Genomic DNA, 17,911 nt, shown 5'->3' with positions numbered 1-17,911 from the left:
TCCGGGTGAGGAGTCTAAGTTTTATTGCTCAAGACCTCACTAAGACGGAAGAAGCTGCACTTAAGAAGCTTCTTAAAGAATTCAAGGACATATTTGCTTGGACATATCATGATATGAAGGGTGTTCCACCCTCTGTGGTGCAACACACGATTCCAATGGTTAGCACTGCTAAACCAGTCCAGCAACGTCCCTACCCAATGAATCCTAAGTATGCAAAGATTGTACAGGAGGAAATTGAAAAGCTTATAAAATGTGGATTCATATACCCAATTGAGCACTCAGAATGGGTTTCTCCGATAGTCATCGTACCAAAGAAGAATGGGAAACTTAGAGTGTGCGTTGATCTCAAAAAGGTTAATGCAGCCACCAGAAGGGATCATTACCCCTTGCCGTATTCTGAACATGTGCTTGAAAGAGTTGCAGGTAAGGAGGCATATAGCTTTTTAGATGGGTACTCTGGTTACAATCAAATCACAATTGCAGTAGAGGACCAAGTTAAAAAAGCATTTATCACGGAGTTTGGAGTGTTTGCCTTTCGTGTCATGGCTTTTGGCTTGACCACTGCGCCTGCAACATTCCAACGATTGATAAACACAGCCTTTAAGGAATATCTAAGGGACTTTTGTGAAGCTTTCTTAGACAATCTTTGTGTTCATTCCTCTTGGGATGAGCACTTGATGTGTTTATGAAAAATATTTGAAAGGTGTAGATTATATTGCATCTCATTAAATCCTTTCAAATGCCAATTCTGGGTTAAACACGGAGTTATCTTAGGGCATATAGTGTCCAAAAATGGGATTTCCACCGACGAGAGTAAAATCAAGGTCATTCTGGAATTGCCCCCGCCCACCAACTATAAGGGAGTCCAACGTGTTATGGGCCACGTTGGTTATTATATCGAAGGTTTATTCTATTCTTCGCCGAGATAGCTCGACCATTGTATAAGCTTCTCATCGAGTTTATTTGGACCGAAGAATGTGACCGTGCCTATGAGCTATTAAAGAAGGCCTTGGCGAGTGCTCCAATCTTGAGAATGCCTAACTGGGATTTAATCTTAAATGTGCATATTGGTGCATCAAACTTTGCTATTGGGTGTGTGTTAACTCAACCTGGAGAACACAAACTAGACTACCCCATTAGCTTTGCAAGTCGCCAGTTGAACGATGCTGAGATGAACTACACCACTATGGAGTGAGAAGGGTTGGCAATGATATATGCAGTAAGGAAATTTTGTTATTACCTCCTTGCCACCAAGTTTGTTTTCTATGTGGATCATCAAGCATTGTTGTATCTGGTAAACAAACCATGCTCCACAGGAAGAATCACACGATGGTTATTGATTCTTCTTGAGTTTGATTTCACTGTTGTTGTGAGACCTGGCAAAAAACATGTCATAGCTGATCATTTGTCACGCATACCTAATGGTGAGGCTCCTACGGGAGTTGATGATCTCCTACGGGAGTTGATGATGACTTACCTGATACTTCCCTGTTCATGGTGGAGACAATGCTTGAATGGAGTGAGAAGATTGTTAACTTTTTGGTTAATGGCTTCCCACCCAAGGAGCTTCGTAAAGATCTAGCTCGAAAGCTGATCAAGGAATGCGAACCTTATTGCCTGATAGTCAGGACTCTTTATAAAAGAGGAAAGGATGACGTTCTTAGGCGTTGTGCCCGAGAGGATGAGTATCTATACATTTTGCAAGAGGCACATATGGGCGTAGCCGGTGGTCACTTCTCAGGAGACTTAACTGCGTGAAAGATCTTACAATCAGGGTATTGGTGGCCCACTATGTTCCAAGATGCATCACTTTTTGTAAAGGGTTGCGATGAATGCCAACGATACAAGAAACCCCAGCGGAAAGATCAGATGCCCCTACATCCAATCAAAGTAAACCAACCATTTGAAAAGTGGGGTTTAGACTTTGTAGGTCCAATTAGCCCAGCGGCCCGCAACACACAGCTCGCTATATTATTGTGGCCACCACTGGCTATATGACCAAATGGGCTGAAGCGAAGGCAACACGTAAGGCAGATGCAAGGACAACAGCCAAGTTCCTCTTTGAAAATATAATCACACGCTTCGGTTGTCCTTTTGAACTTGTGAGCGACAATGGTACGCATTTTATAAATGAAGTGATTAAGAAGCTCACAACAAATTTCATGATATCCCATCATAAATCTACTCCTTATTATCCGCAAGCGAATGGCCAAGCCGAGAGTACCAACAAGACCTTAATCTCTGTTTTGACAAAGACAGTTGAAGCTCATCGCACGGATTGGGATCTAAAGCTTACGACAGCTTTATGGGCCTATTGTACTGCGTACAAAGTGGCTATTAATTGCACACCATTCAAAATGGTATATGGCTAAGAAGCAGTCATGCCATGGGAATTTGTCATTCCTAGTCTTCGTGTTGCTACTCAAGAGGGTTGGAATGGTAACCCCTTAGTAGAGAGTCTATATATCCTTGAGCGGCTAAACAAAGAAAGACAATTGGCTGTGTACAATGCCCTTGTGGAGAAGGATAGAAGGAAAAAATGGTTTGATCGCCACCTAAAGGACAAGGACATCAAGGTTGGGGATAAAGTCATGATGTATGGAGTGCGTAACGAAAAGAAGAAGCTCAAATATGCTGGTAAGGGACCGTATAGAGTATGTGAAATTACCCCGCAAGGTACCATCAGAGTAGAGACTCTCGACGGAGTTGAAACCATTGGATTCCTTAATGGGAGTAAATTCAAAAGATACTATGACCCCCTGAGCCAAGAGGAGTTACATGCAATCCATCAAAAGAAGGCAGCTAAAGAACAAGCTGAGCTTAAGAAGATACAAGCAAGAATTGAAGCCAAAGAACGTCAACAGCGTGCTAGGCGCCAACGAGAAGCCAACTTGGGGATTATGCAAGCATTTTTTGAGGAGGCAGAGGAGGATTCACTGGAATCTGACCCGCCTCTAAGATACCCCATTGAGTTACAGAGTCCTTACGGGGAGGTGCTGTATAATGCATTATTGGATACAGGAGCTCAACACAATTTGCTATCATATTGTGTGTGGTGTCAACTTGGAAAACCACCTTTATCCAAGAGTGCTATCCAAGTTAAAGGAATCAACAAGAAAAAAACCCCTGTCTCAGGAATTTTGCACACTTTGGTTGCCTATGATAAGGGGACCGTAATTCAAAGCTTTTTGGTTATGCCTGCTGGTACCATGGAAGGGACTGTAAACGTAGGGCGCAAATGGATGTTGGCCACCAAGTGCAATATTGATTGGGCAACTAGATGAGTCACAACGCAAGAACCAACACTTAGTATGACCGCTCAAAATCCCACTCCTAAGCCATCGACTCTGGACAAAATGCTGGATAACGAAAAATCACAAAGTCCAGTGGCAAAACCATCTTTGATTGTTTGCCACCCCTCTAACGCTTCAACGCCAAGAATGGAAAATGTGGTCTCCAAGGTTCCGCTTACTATGCCAAAGAGTACATACAAATGGGTCCCAAAAGCTTCGTTAACAGCTACTTCCCCTGCTCAGTCTCGTTCAGACAAGAAGCCTCGTAGAAGGAAAGCAGCTACCCACCCAAGAAAGGGCAATGTAACATCATGATGGATCCCTAAAAAATTATTAGTAGCCCAAGGGTATTACGAAGGGAATGACCAGATTTGGGTCTCTAAGCACATAAGATGAATCCCTCTACATCACCTGTAAAACCTTGCAAACCAAATGTTGCCACCCCAACAACAATTCAAGACCGTGGTAAAGGAAAGGTAACAGAGTGCTCCGCACCACTTCTTCCAGAGCTAGTTTGGATTCCCAAACGATATCCATCAATACCACCTAGCTCAGGAAGGGGGGAGCCACATGAAGCTTCTAGCTCCTCATGCCAGGCACACGTTGATATAGAAGTTTCTTCATGCTCTACACCTACTCTTGTCAACACCCAACAAGAGACCAATGAGTCTATGTCTCCCTTTGTAAAGGTATCATCGAAAACCATTTCCTCCATTCATCAATGGGAAGGTACACTACCATCTCTGCAATTTGATGTGGCTACAAGAATCATAAAAAGCTATCTGCCCACATCACCACCTACTATGACCCGCTGGACAAATTGGTTCCAAGAGGCTGCAACATCATTACAAAAAATATGATCTACCCAAGGAAAGGGGGAGCATGTACTCATGCTCGCATTCTAATGCTTCCTCCTTAACCTTCTCCCCTGACCATGTAAATGCCAAATTCAAGGGGATGTATATATATAGCTTCATACATAAAAAAGAAAAGAAAAGAAAAACAAAAAATAGTAAAAAGAGCAAGAGCACATTAAGAGCAGAAATATCCGTATACAATCAGGAACTAGATTGACCTGTCATAAACCTACTGATGCTATATCTGTGTTTGTAGATATGGCAGATGCACGATCATCACACACTTCATCCACTCCCACCTTTGGTGAGAGATCATCTGTCCCTTTCTCAGATATTTCACATGTGCTATCCTGTAGTTAAAACTGAATTGGATCTCCCACCAGTGCCAAGTACTTGGCCTATAGCACATGGCACCAATATCACTTCAGATGAGATAGAAATGTTGGAACAAGCTGGGTTCACATTGCAAAGAATGGAGGGTCCATCTAGTCAACCAATCTAATGAGTGAGTGTGGATAAAGATGCTCCGACATTGTTGAAAGATCCAAGTTGTACTTCCATAAGAGGAGCCATAGGACTAGATGGAGATCCATAATTTCACAAGATGCACAAAAGAGAATTGAGAAGGCAAGGTATGAGATGATGATGTTGAAGAGTGAAACAGTTCTACAACCTAACAAGAAGAGTATCTTCCATGTATTGTCTTTTGCCTTTGGGGCTGAAAGCATTCAGTATGAGATGTACCTGGGACTGAAAGCGTTCAGTATTGTCTTTTGCCTCTGGGGTGGTTGAAAGCTCTAAAAGAGGTACTTTTCATTGTACAAGCACCCATAAAGAGTATCTTCCATGTATTGCCTTTTATCTTTGGTGCTGAAAGTGAGTATGATGTACATGTCATGGACCAATTGGCAGGCTCATGTACTGATTTTCAACAAGCTACCTTGCATAGAAGAACTTGTATTTTTTTTTTCTATTTTGTTCTTGAGGTTGATGAGAATGGTCACATTTTTGTGCACCATGTGCCAATATATGTAGTAGGGATTTGTAGCCATTTACATTTCCTCCTACAGGGGGAAAGAATGCCTCAGTCCACATTATTAGTCATGGAATCCCCCCACATATGTATATGTATGGACACTTTCATAGAGTGAAATTTTTTTGTATATACTTCACCTATACAATGTACCTAAAATATGTGCTTTCCACTGTACAACCACCCAAAAAGAGTATCTTCCATGTATTGCCTTTTGCCTTTGGTACTTAAAGTATTCAGTATGATGTACATGTCGTGGACCAATTGGCAAGCTCATGTCCTGATTTTCAACAAGCTACCTATTGTTCTTGGGCTTGATGAGAATGGTCACATCTTTGTGCACCATGTGGCAATATATGTGGTAGGAATCTTATAAGGACCCTAGGTGAAACAATGAAAAATTGGCTCCATTTGTGAATCGACCCTACTCACACTACATTTTGTTCTTCAATGGAATCACATCACATATTTATATGTATGTGATGTACCTCTCATAAAGTGAATTTCTTTTATATGTACCTCTCATTGTACTTACCATGTACCTTCCATTTGTACTTACCATGTACCTTTTATATGTATTTACCATGCACCATGTATTTTTCACTGTACTTACCATGTACCTTTTCACTGTACTTACCATGTACCTTTTATATGTACCTTCCATGTACTTACCATGGACCTTCCACTGTACTTACCATGTACCTTTTATATGTACCTTCCATGTACTTACCATGGACCTTCCACTGTCTCTGTACTTACCATGCACCTTCCACTGTACTTACCATGCACCTTCCACTATACTTACCATGTACCTTTTATATGTACCTCATTGTACTTACCATGCACCTTCCACTGTACTTACCATGTACCTTTTACATGTACCTCTCATTGTACTTACCATGTACCTTTTACATGTACCTCTCATTGTACTTACCATGTATCTTCCAATGTACTTACCATGTACCTTCTTCCACTGTACTTACCATGTACCTTATTCCACTATACTTAGCTATTGGAAGTACCTATAAGAGAGTAAGGGAAGAGAGAGAAAATTATATTATAGTGTCTTCAAGAATCCAAATAGGCCTTTGTAACTAAGTGAATGCATCAAAGGGGGGAGAGAGAGAGAGAGAGAGAGAGAGAGAGAGAGAGAGAGATCTTGTATGGGAGGATATGAGTATTTGTGCACAATGCCAAAGTGAGAGAGAACACCATTAGACTTAGAAAAAGCTCTCATTTTTTCAAAAAAAGCTTGCACGCCAAAGCTCACAAAAAAAAACGCTTAGATGGAGGTAACAAGAGATGGTCCTTGCCTCTTTATGAGCACAAGTCTTAATCTTGTAACCTAATTGTGCTTGAGTCTAAAGCTAAATTACTTTAGGATATTCATCATGTTTGTGTTTAGGTATCATCCACCCTAGCTTAGATTAGCACTAATCACATTGTTAATTAGTATAAGATCAAGTCTTCCTCATCATCTTCATCTCTATGGGAGCTTGGATCCACAAGTTTCATCACCAAAGGGGTGACAAGAGAGATCTCTATGCTTAGATGGAGGCAAGAAGACATGGTCCTTCATGAGACGATGGTTCTCTCTTACAAAAGGTTGGAAGAAGAAGCTAATGGAAGAGAAGAACCTATAATCAAGCCTATTCAAACAAGAATCCATCTAGCATTTAAGAATCCAATAGCATGCAAGCACAAGGTAAGGCCGTTTTATATATTCAAGCTTTGTCTTGCAAAGAATAAGTGTCTTTTTATGCTTGTGAGTAAGATGGCAAAATACCTTACAGTAGGTCAATCAGGTGAAACCATGTTAACCTATGGACCCCCCTTCCTAATGGTGACCACATCCTTGCAGCATCCAAGTTGATGGTGTAGCTGCATCTAGGATGGAAGGTGTGGACAGTCCAAGATACGCCACAAAGTTGGCGGGCCAAGATTAAGTGGTATAATTCAAGACTGATCTACAGCCGGATGCTGAGCAAAGTGGTGGGAAGCTTTGAGTAGCCCTACTAGTAGGCATCATGTCAAGGGAGCATGTAAAGTAATAAGCAATGTAGGGGTGCTTCATGCTAGGTATTCATTGTTTGTGGTAGTGGCATGGACCCTTCATTATGAGGTAGTTGGTAGAAGAAGTCTACACCCTATGATTAGAATGAGGGCAAGGACTACCATGGAATAGGTAGATGGCGGTGTGGATCTTCATGGTGTGACATGAGAGTACGTCCCGATCTCACAACACGATATGATGAGAGAGGAGTTTTCTTCATGGAGAAAATATCAGCCAGGGCATGGTGATGAATTGGGACTGAAGCAAAGGTTACATTCATGGAAGCTCATTGGAAGCACCTGCAAGGCCGGGGTTGAAGCAAAGGTTAAATTCATGGAAGTTCATTGGAAGTACCTGCAAGGCCGGGGGTTCGCCGGGGGTTCGCCTCTAGGTGATGGATTGTACCATGGGCTAGCCTTACATCTACCATGGTCCCCCTATCTAGATGTACCTAGATGTTTGGCATTCGCGAGGCTAGTTAGCAGGTGCATGTGTCTTTGTGCATCATGAGATGCGAGACGTGAAAAAATTGTGATGCTCGGAGTGAAACTTGCAGGTGTCTTTGTGCACCATGAGATGCGAGAACTGAAAAAATTGTGATGCTCGGAGTGAAACATGTAGGTGTCTTTGTGCACCATGAGATGCAATAAGTGAAAAAATTGCGATACTTGGAGTGAAACATGCATGTGCTATGTATGGGCAATGGGTGGAAGGTGTGCCCATGTATATGCACTTCTTCAACATGGACTTCTCCAATTCTTCAACTCTCTTACTGCTTTCTTCAACATTTGCTTGACATCTCCTTTTGGGGAGTCAAGGCTATTACTTTGTTTAAGGCATGGTAGTAGACTTTGTGGATGGTTATGTCCCATAATTACAATGGAGCTTGGCGCCTTCTATGGCTTGAGAGATTTTGCGGTGTCAAACATGTGGGATATGGGGGTAGTGTGGATAACTGGGTGGTGTGGTCAAAGACAAGGCCAGATAAGGTTCTTGCTAATTGTAGGAAAGTACATGCGATGAGTCCTACCATAGAGGAGTCTTGCACCCACCATGGTCCTCCCCATTCAGAGATATATGGGTGATGAGGGGCTCAATGCAGGTTTGTGAAAGACTAGGGCCTATGTGTCTATTACATGTAGAGCCCCTGAATATATTGCAGGTGGCATGCATGGGCATTAGGCAATGTGTGCTTATGTAAAGCTTCTTCTAGTGAAATCTCCAATATACTGCTTTCTTTAACTTTTTTTTAGGTAGCTTGTGTGTGGTACCTTAGGAAAAGGGGTTTGTACCAAATGTGAGGGCCCAAAAGGATTGGAAATGGATTGGGCAAGGCACAAGGGGGTGAAAGCTCCTTGGAAATGGCACAAGGGGTTGAAAACTCCTTGGAAATGGCATGGCAAATAGACTTTAGTGACATATGTACACAATATACCTTGCTTGCCACATTCTTGCACAAGGGATTTGGAGCATTGAGGTGAAGAATTCGGCCCAATTGATTAGTTGGCTGGAAAGTAGCTTGGCAAGAATAGTGAGGGACACTAGTTGTAGTGGTCTCTTGAGCCTTTTAATGAGTGAGTACACTGAGCACATAGACTGATGGCATCCATTCTAGGATGAATATGTTGTCAAATATAGCCCTATTAGAATTGAGGCCACCATTGGCGATTAGGTGTTGAACCTCGATTATGACTGCCTTCGCACTATTGGAATTGAAATGCATAGGACAAGAGATGTAGTTGTGCATGAGATCCTCAATGAGAACGAAATAGGGTAAGAGGGAGACTACGCCCCATGGTGATTGGTTATTATAGAAGGTTGTGAGTCTAACCTTGTCGAGGTAAGGGGCTACTTTGTGACATTTTGTCGTCGATGAGTAGGCAACTTGAAAGAGGTCACCGACGAGGGAGTTTTGGCTTGGGCATGGAGTAGGTAGCCTTGGACGGTGTAGAGCATTTCACGATCAAGGGAGCAAAAGTCATTTCGAATGGTGAGGGATATTTTGGCACAATCAAATAGATTCCAAAGATCCAAAGGTCACTTTCTAGGCTCCATATGCATGAGTGATGATATGAATGTGGCACCATCCACCAAGATGTATCCACGAAGGTTTCTTGTGTGCAATGGATTTAGTTGTTAGTTTTTGGTAAGTGCACGGTCATTATGTATGTAGTGCCATGTTTAGTGCCAGGTGTGGGTGATGTGGGATGGTGAGTTGGCCATGATCAAACAGGGTCATGAGGTTACTATCAATGATTATCTTCAAGTGCTTGGTCATGAGGTTATTATCAACGATTATCTTCAAGTGCTTGGTCATAATAGAGCTAACCATGATGGGTCTGTAAGTGAGAGAGTGTATGTGAGTAGAGAGAGCAAGAACAACCTTTTAGCCACACCAGCTACTACAACCACAAGAACCAAGGAACCCAGCCTCTTCAAAATCCTTTCCTTGGCCTCCCAAAAACACCCTCGGCCTACCAACCCAAGCCAATAGCCTTGACTTCTCCAACAAAGTCCTCTTCGTTCGAAATGTGGGGAAGTGTAAAGAGCCAATAATAGGGACTACCTATAACACAGGGGTTCCACAAGAGCAATTACATAATGTAATCATAGAATGTGTCCTCAATTGTTGTAAAGCATGTAGACTCAAGAGCTAAGTAAGCATATGATAAGTGCCATTCGAAAAACCATAAAGCCTAGCCCCATAGGGTAAGAAACTCCAACTCAAAGAGAGAGGGTGCTGAGTAGCCATCATTCCCTTACATTCCACCACCGCCATGTGAATATGTAGAAAACATGCTTTGGATGGTGCTTGAAATGGGAAGGGGGGTTGCCATAAACATAGCACCTGGAGACCCAGAGTTGGGCAAAACAAACTCAATTGAGACATCTCAAGGATGATGACCAAATTTGGTCACCCCACTAATTGTTGTGACATCTCAAGGATGATGACCAAATTTGATGGACCTCATGAAAGACTAGATGACTTATCACTTATCAATCAATTCATGACCAGTCTTAAGACCAAAGACTTCACAACCATCCCTACAAGTCTAGACACTACATCTTGGATGAGTATATCGTCTTGCGAGGCAATAGACCTTGTAGATAATCTAAAAGATAGTAATGTAGACGTTGTCCACTTGAACCAGGATATAGGGGATGCATCATCCAAAGCCTCTACAACTAAGGGTATCCATCCAAAGCCTCTACAACTAAGGGTATCCATCCAACACCATAGCAAGAGTCCTAGTCAAGGACATGAGCAATAGACCTAGTAGATAATCTAAAAGATAGGAATATAGAAGTTTCCCACTTGAACCAAGAGATAGGGGATCATCATCCAAAGCCACTACAAATGTTAAGCACATTGGCTAATATTACTCTGAATGCATTACTTGAACCCACTTGAACCAAGAGATAGGGGATCATCATCCAAAGCCACTACAAATTTTAAACACATTGGCTAACATTACTCTGAATGCACAACACCACCTTCGAGCCATATATTTGTGTACCATGCAATGCACTTCATGTAGAATGAATATGGAAAATCTCTGGGCTTATGAGTTATGTAATGCCAAAAGATAGTTAAAACTGAGCTTACGGCTTATGTAATACTGATATGTATACTTAGACTAGAAAATTAGCCTAGACTAGTTTATTGGGCCCCCGGACATTACTTGGGCAGTTGGGCATTCTACATATGAGTCTTGTATATAAGAACATTTGACTAGTGAGAAAACACATAATCCCATTTTGCAATTGAGTCTGAGCCTCTTGCTCTTGTGATTGACATTACATGTATGCTTTCTCTTCTTCTTTATTTCATGCTTAGGGATTGCGTGGGTGAGTGATGTTGTTGATACATGTTCTCTTCTCTCTCTTGCTCTCACTCACATCGTGGAATTAAAGGAGAGGTTAAGCTTTCCATAGATCTCTCTCTCCCCCTTTGCTCCCTACACACCAATAACAAATCTTCTTTGTGGTGGCAAAAAGGAGGCAAGGATCAGGACCCTAGCTCTCCACAAGAGAGGGTTACTCTACTAAGAGGGGCTTCATGTACAAATCAGTAAGACCCTTGCATTCTTCCTCTCCTTCTCCCTACCTTGTGAGCCTCAAAGTGTTCTCAAATCAATAAACATCATTAGCCACCACCACTGCTACCAACAAGGAAGTGCCTCTCCCTAGGCCTTTCTTACTATACTTTGCATTTGGAGTGTTGACATAGCCTGATTGGAGTGCAAATCCACAGTTGGTAGTGTTTAACTCTTGTGTGTTGTTTGTTCTTTGGATTATTTGGTCACCTTGGTGCAATGGAGCATGGAGTAACCCTTCATGCTTGAGTTACATGATTACAAGTAAGTGTTCCATTCTATTTCTATTGGTTCTTGCTTTTTCCTTCTTGAATTTGTAAATTTTTGAGTTTTTGTTCATTTTAGGAGTTAATCTCACCATTAATCTTTATAGAAAAACCATTAGGTGCATTAATCATATCATTAAATAGGTTAGGAAAATCTAAATAATCCTATCAAAAAAGAAAACATGCACCATATTAAGGAGGAAATAAAGGGTAAAACTTGGATTTTTTGACCAAAACTTGGATTTTTTGACCAAAACTTGGATTTTTTGACCAAAACACAAAAATTGCTCTTTGGTTTACTTGAGTGCATGCTGGATTGGGAATTTTAATGCACATTCACAAGTAGGAATACATGTTCCTAAGTTAGATAAGGAAGATCTGCATAATATTCTCATTAAGGAAAGGTCAAATAATATTCTCATTAAGGAAAGGTCAAATAATATTCTTCCCATAAATGACCATAATGATAAAAACGGCTGAAAATTGACCATCATGTGTCCCAAACTTCCACCCCAGTGTAAGTGATAGATTTGTCAGACTTACATATGCACATGTCAAAATGGGAATGCATGTTCTCACTTCTGAATACACATTTTACAATTCCATAGACACTTAGCCATGCATGTTTGCACTGGCCACACGGGCTACCATACATGTTCCTATCTTTCCAGGTCACTCATTCACAGAGCCCCATGTACATTTCCATGGAACTCACTAGCCACACACATACCCAAGTGGGAGCACATTTTCTCAACTTGGGAATGCACATTCACAAGTAAAATAGAGACTAAAAACAAAAAAAAATCATGCCGAATCTAGAATTTCCACGGCCACCACATGACATGTGGGTGTGCTTTAAGCCGATCACCCTTACATGTACACAAGATCAAGAAGGATTTTTGGAATTAATCTACCACTAGAAGGGAGTACCTCAAATGATGCTGAATCAAGAGTACCTTCTCAAGAGGAACCTCTTCGTGCATCACAGTCCTTAGGACCTCATAGGAGCCAGACTAGCTTGTGCGAAGCCCATTGCTAGGATCCTATCTCTTCAGAGCCTCGTATAGACCAAGAGGTTAGTGAGACTAACTCCCTTATAAAACCACTCAAGGGAGTTTCATGGACGTAAATAGAGACATCATCATCAGAGGAGGCTCGACTGACAAGTGAGAGTTAAAGAACCATCAATTAGCTATCAGGCCTGGTGCTATGTTCCACCACATGATATTCACACTCACTAGGATCATACTCACTTTGGTGGGTTAGGACCTACTCTAATGTGTAAGGTTTCCCTAGGGGCGGTGCCTCTAAAGGGGATGAGATGAAGCCATCATGAATTACCTCAGAAAAGATGTTGTGTTGGCTATGGTGGACCCATAGAAGGCCAACTTTCACCCCTCCGAGTCCTCCCTCATTGTATCTAGCAATGTGGGGGCTTGGTTGGATTGGTTCCAGAGGCAAAGGCTCTGGTTCTATTTATAGCCTCTTAAGAATGGAAATGGGTCTATCTGAGGCCTTGGGAAAACTCTAAGGATCCCTCATTGGTTCTATAATTGGCTCAGGCGAGGTTAGTGGTTTGTACTCAACCACTTGCTCTAACACTAGCTCTAGTTTAGTCTGTTGCACTACAAGGCTCCAAGCTAAGACAAGGGCAGCAACAACCAAAGGAACATCAAGGCTAACAATGAGCAAAAACCAAAGGTTTCAACTTCAAAGCAAGAAACTAAAGAGCTAGAGGTGCAAGCCCCAAAAATCTAAAGTACCCCCTATAAAAAGGCCAATGAATGATAACCAAAGGTCCATAAGAAGAAGACCTCAAAGAGCACATGAAACGTAATGCACAAAAAGTTGTCAAGGGCAATGGTGTTGTGACCATATCGAAAGTGGTACGGATGAGAGCTCTGAAGCTACCTTTCTTGCAAAAATAGCCACTGATCTCCTACTCAAATCTACTCTTCCCAAAGAAGAAAAGAAACCCATAGATTATGAAAACCTTTCAAAGAAACTCAAGGAGTACCCCAACCCCATGTTGGAGAAAGAGAGCATGAAATGAGCCCAAGATCTTGTGAGGAAGGTACACGGCAGTTGAGGACACATTCATATGGTAGTGATGTGAGGACATAGGCTAATAATGGGTTGGGAAACTTTTTCCCTTGTTAGGAGATTTTTTTCCCTGAGCATATATACGCACTCTTATGAGTGTGTAAGTGACCTTATCATGTCACTTCACTTGTCCTTCACTCATTCTTATCAATCTACTTTGAGCATTGTGCTTCCATCTATCTCTCCCTGCTTCTTGCATCTATGCGTGTGTTGCTACATTGGCCTCCACTCCCAACAATTGGTATCAGAGTGGGATCTCTTGGCTCTCATCCTCTTATCATCTTCTCCTCAAGCTGCTCTTTTGATTATCTCCAATTGAGCTATCCTCTTAGGTAGAGAAGGAATACCATACAGTGTTATGTTAACTACGTTAACTAAATTTTTATGTGTTTTGGAGCGTGTTGGGCACATTTTGCGGTTTGCTGTAAGGTCTCTGCAGGCATCAAGGGAGTGTCAGGAACTGTTTTTGTTTGATTTTGGATTTTCTACACAATAGTAGCAGAGAGTGACTTCATCATCTTCGACATTGCATCATCAAGCTCCTCTTCAATAGCTTCAATAGTATCATTAACATCATCATCGATTTCAGCATTCCTGATAAGTATCATTTTCATAGTCGACACTATAAATTTTCATACACTTTGTAGGTTTCCATTGTCATTAATGTTCTACTAGTAGCCATACGGATTAGCTATTTGTAGGAATAATAGTAGGTAGTGATGTATTTGGGATACTTTCTGCCTGTTGCGCTGCTGAAGATAGCTTGATGGGACCAACTATCTGTTATGGTCTTATATGATACACCATGTATTAGTCTCACCAAAGGGGTTTGCAATGTTGTTATTGGCATTGAAGCATGCCCTGTCTTGCCAAACATAACATAGTACATTTACTTTAGAACTGTGGCATCCGCCTCCACACCTCTCACAATTGAACAAGCCAGGTGGTATGGCAAGGATGCACAAGAACATGCATTATTGGCACTTTCACTGAAAAGGAACATTATTCCTCATATTTGCTCATGTAAAATTATAAAACATGCTTGGGATGTGCTTGTTGCGCTTCACTAAATGCATAATGAGGCACAAATGGCCTACTTGTGTAGGTAATTAGAGTCCGCGAATATGAATGAGGATGAGTTCCTCATAAGAATTAAAGATCTCAGGGAGCAACTGGCATGGATTGATGAGGCCTATCTGGACAATTATTTAGAATCTACTATTCTCACACAGCTCTACCGAATTCATACCAGGATTTTGCATTTACACTTTGGCTCATGATAAATGGTAACACCAATGCCCTTAGTTTTGATGAGGTGGTTATAGTGCTCTTGCAAAAGAAGAGAAAGCTCGGCAAAATCGAACTAGTATGCATATGGGAGATCAAGCATTTGTTGCCAATCTAAGAAAGGTAAAGGTAAAGCCTTTTCTCAGGGCAACTATAAGCCAAATGTAGAATCATCCTAATCTTTTGGAAAGGATGCCGAGAAGGGGAATGATAAGCCTAAGAAGAAAGGCAAACACAACTACTATCGTAAGTCAGACCATTACATTAATAAATGTAGAAAAAGGCTAGAGAGAAGGAGACAAAGAAAGAGTTAGGCATGGCTGTGGTGGGCTGATGCATCGACACCAAGTGTTGAAAAGAAGGAGTCAGCGAACAATGCATAGGATGATTGGGCATTCCTTGTGCACTAGAGTTATGATCCTTCTGTTCATGATGTATGCATAACAATGATAGATTAATATGTCTCGTACTTTGATAGTGGTACTAACAAGCACATTACTTCTCAGCATGATTTATTTTCCTCACTTGAACGTGCTCCTAAGGAGGAACAATCACATGTGCAAACAACCCCTCATATCTAATAAAAGGAGTTTTGGCAGGGTTGTTCTCCTCACTACTACTACAAATGGTGGGATGGTCACTCTCAAAAAAATCTTGTTTATGCCAAGAACAAAAAAGAATTTATTACTCTTTTATCAATCTCTACCATTACTAGGGTAGGCATAGTGGTCAAATTTGTTGATGTGATCGGAGTGATGGAGACATGTGACATGTGTATAGTTCATGACCAGAGTGATGGAGATATCACTATGGTATCTGATAATCTAAGCCATGGAATTTACAGGTTGGACAAGTACAAGAGATTGGCACATAATGCTTATTTAGTTACTATCACACATGTGCTATGAGTGATGCAGAGCCATGGCATGCCCGCTTTGTGTTATGGGCTACCACACCTCCAAGAGGGAACTCAATGCATTGACCTAAAGGATGAGCAATAGATCACAACCGTCATAGGGCACTTACCAATGCTTCGAACTTGAGTCTCTTGAGGTCTCCAAGCTCACTTGTTCCAAACCTCCAAGCTCCACCTCCACATTGTCACCGTAGAGTCTCTCACACCGTCGTATAAGGCAATCACACTCTCTCACTCTCCCACACAAGCATGAATCATACAAGCATATAAGAGGCACAATGCTAGAATTCTCTCTCTCTCTCTCTCTCTCTCTCTCAAGACACAAAGAAGAGCTCTCTATAGCACAAAGGGAGATTATGTCTTTTCATTATGAGAAAATGCCTTATATACATTTGGCCCTTATTCACACATGGGCCCCCAAAACTTACTTAACTAGGCCTTGGGTGGCCAATATCTCATAGTGTACAACTTTTATAGTGCCGTTTCATGACACTTATTAATGTTCTCAATTGGAGGAGCATGCTTGTTAATCCAAAATGGGATTAACATCCCCCCTACCTGATGTAGGTTCTGTCCTCAGAACCTGTTTACCGAGGTCTAAAGACCTGGTCTGTCGATAGAAATTTCTTCATGAGTGAAGCTTCCTGAGGGTGTGTCTAAAGACTGAGTGGGAGCAGCAGAATCCCGTGTCCACCATGTCTTCAAACGTGACATGCATGTAAGATGGAAGACACCTTAGACGATGGTAATACAACATCATGCCCCGGTCGTTCAGATGGCCCTTGATTCATGTCGAGCTTCAGTTGCTCAGCTTCATAGCCATCATAGGGCTCTTTGGGTTGATCAATTAGGACTACCAGTGATTTCAAAAATCAAACACTTGCCAAACGATTGCTGGGTCTGGGATACGTCGCCATGCTTGTATCCAAGTAAGCATTTGTTTCCTTTGCCCTCGTATGTCTGGAAAGCTTGCTGGCATGAAGACTGGGAAGTTGTAACATACATGAGAGTCGCGCTACTTGGCCTCTTGAAACTCCAGTGGAGTCCATCTTCTCTTAAGGGGCATTGTAAGATTCCTCCCTCCAGCTTTTTGAGGTATACAGGAGTAAGAACCTCTCTTTCTGATCTTATAATTATTCCCCTCCTTGAAATAAAAGAAAGATTGTGTTTTACCCTGTTTTGACCTAGAGAGATAAAATGTCTAGAGAGAGGTAGTCCAAAATTGAGATATTTTTGGATATAAAAATCCTCCTAGTGTCTAAAATGAATTCCCCTGAAACAGAAATTCAAAAAGAACTTTCCAATGTGCAATTGGAATTAATTGGAAATGGGTATAAAGGACCTTAGCCTAAGGGTCTAGATTTTCAGAAATTTTTGGACTATGGTGGTCCAATTAAGGTTCCTATGGGCCAATAGGATCAATCCATGTGTGGGGAGGAGATAAATCCAATTTGCAAAAGAAGATACCCAAAAATGAGTAAATGCCCACATAAGATGAAGAGTTGACTATGTACAAGGTTTATTAGTAAAAGACTATGAGTACTACTAAAAAAATGAGATATTTTGGGTATAATGATTCCATTTTGACATATGTGTAAGGAAGGGGAGTCCCTTCAAGGAGGCGCCTACTTCACATGCTTGAATGAGTTTTAAACTAAAAAATAATGTGATATTTTTATCTTTCCTCTCTCTTGGATCAAACCAAATCAAAAGGGAACCAAACTAGGTCCAAATCTTGTCCAAATTCAACCAAACTAAACCTAGAAAATTTTAGAAATTAGTTGGACTTGGTTAGAGGCCTCCCTCACCTATAAATAGATCCTTAGCCCTTTGTAAAAAAAATATGAGAACTATACTATGCCAGTATTATGCTGAAATAATGATAATTTTTACTATTCTCTAAAATTCTCTCCAAATTGAAGAAATTGGAGCTTCCCTCTTTCTTCAATCTCCATTGGTGGCTCCATCAACATACCAAACCAATTGATTGGTTGGGGGCCTCTACA

Source organism: Cibotium barometz, chromosome 18 (genome assembly GCF_041138505.1).
Source record: "Cibotium barometz isolate CiBa-2024 chromosome 18, ASM4113850v1, whole genome shotgun sequence".
Taxonomy (NCBI): Eukaryota; Viridiplantae; Streptophyta; class Polypodiopsida; order Cyatheales; family Cibotiaceae; genus Cibotium; species Cibotium barometz.
This window is presented reverse-complemented; position numbering follows the sequence as displayed.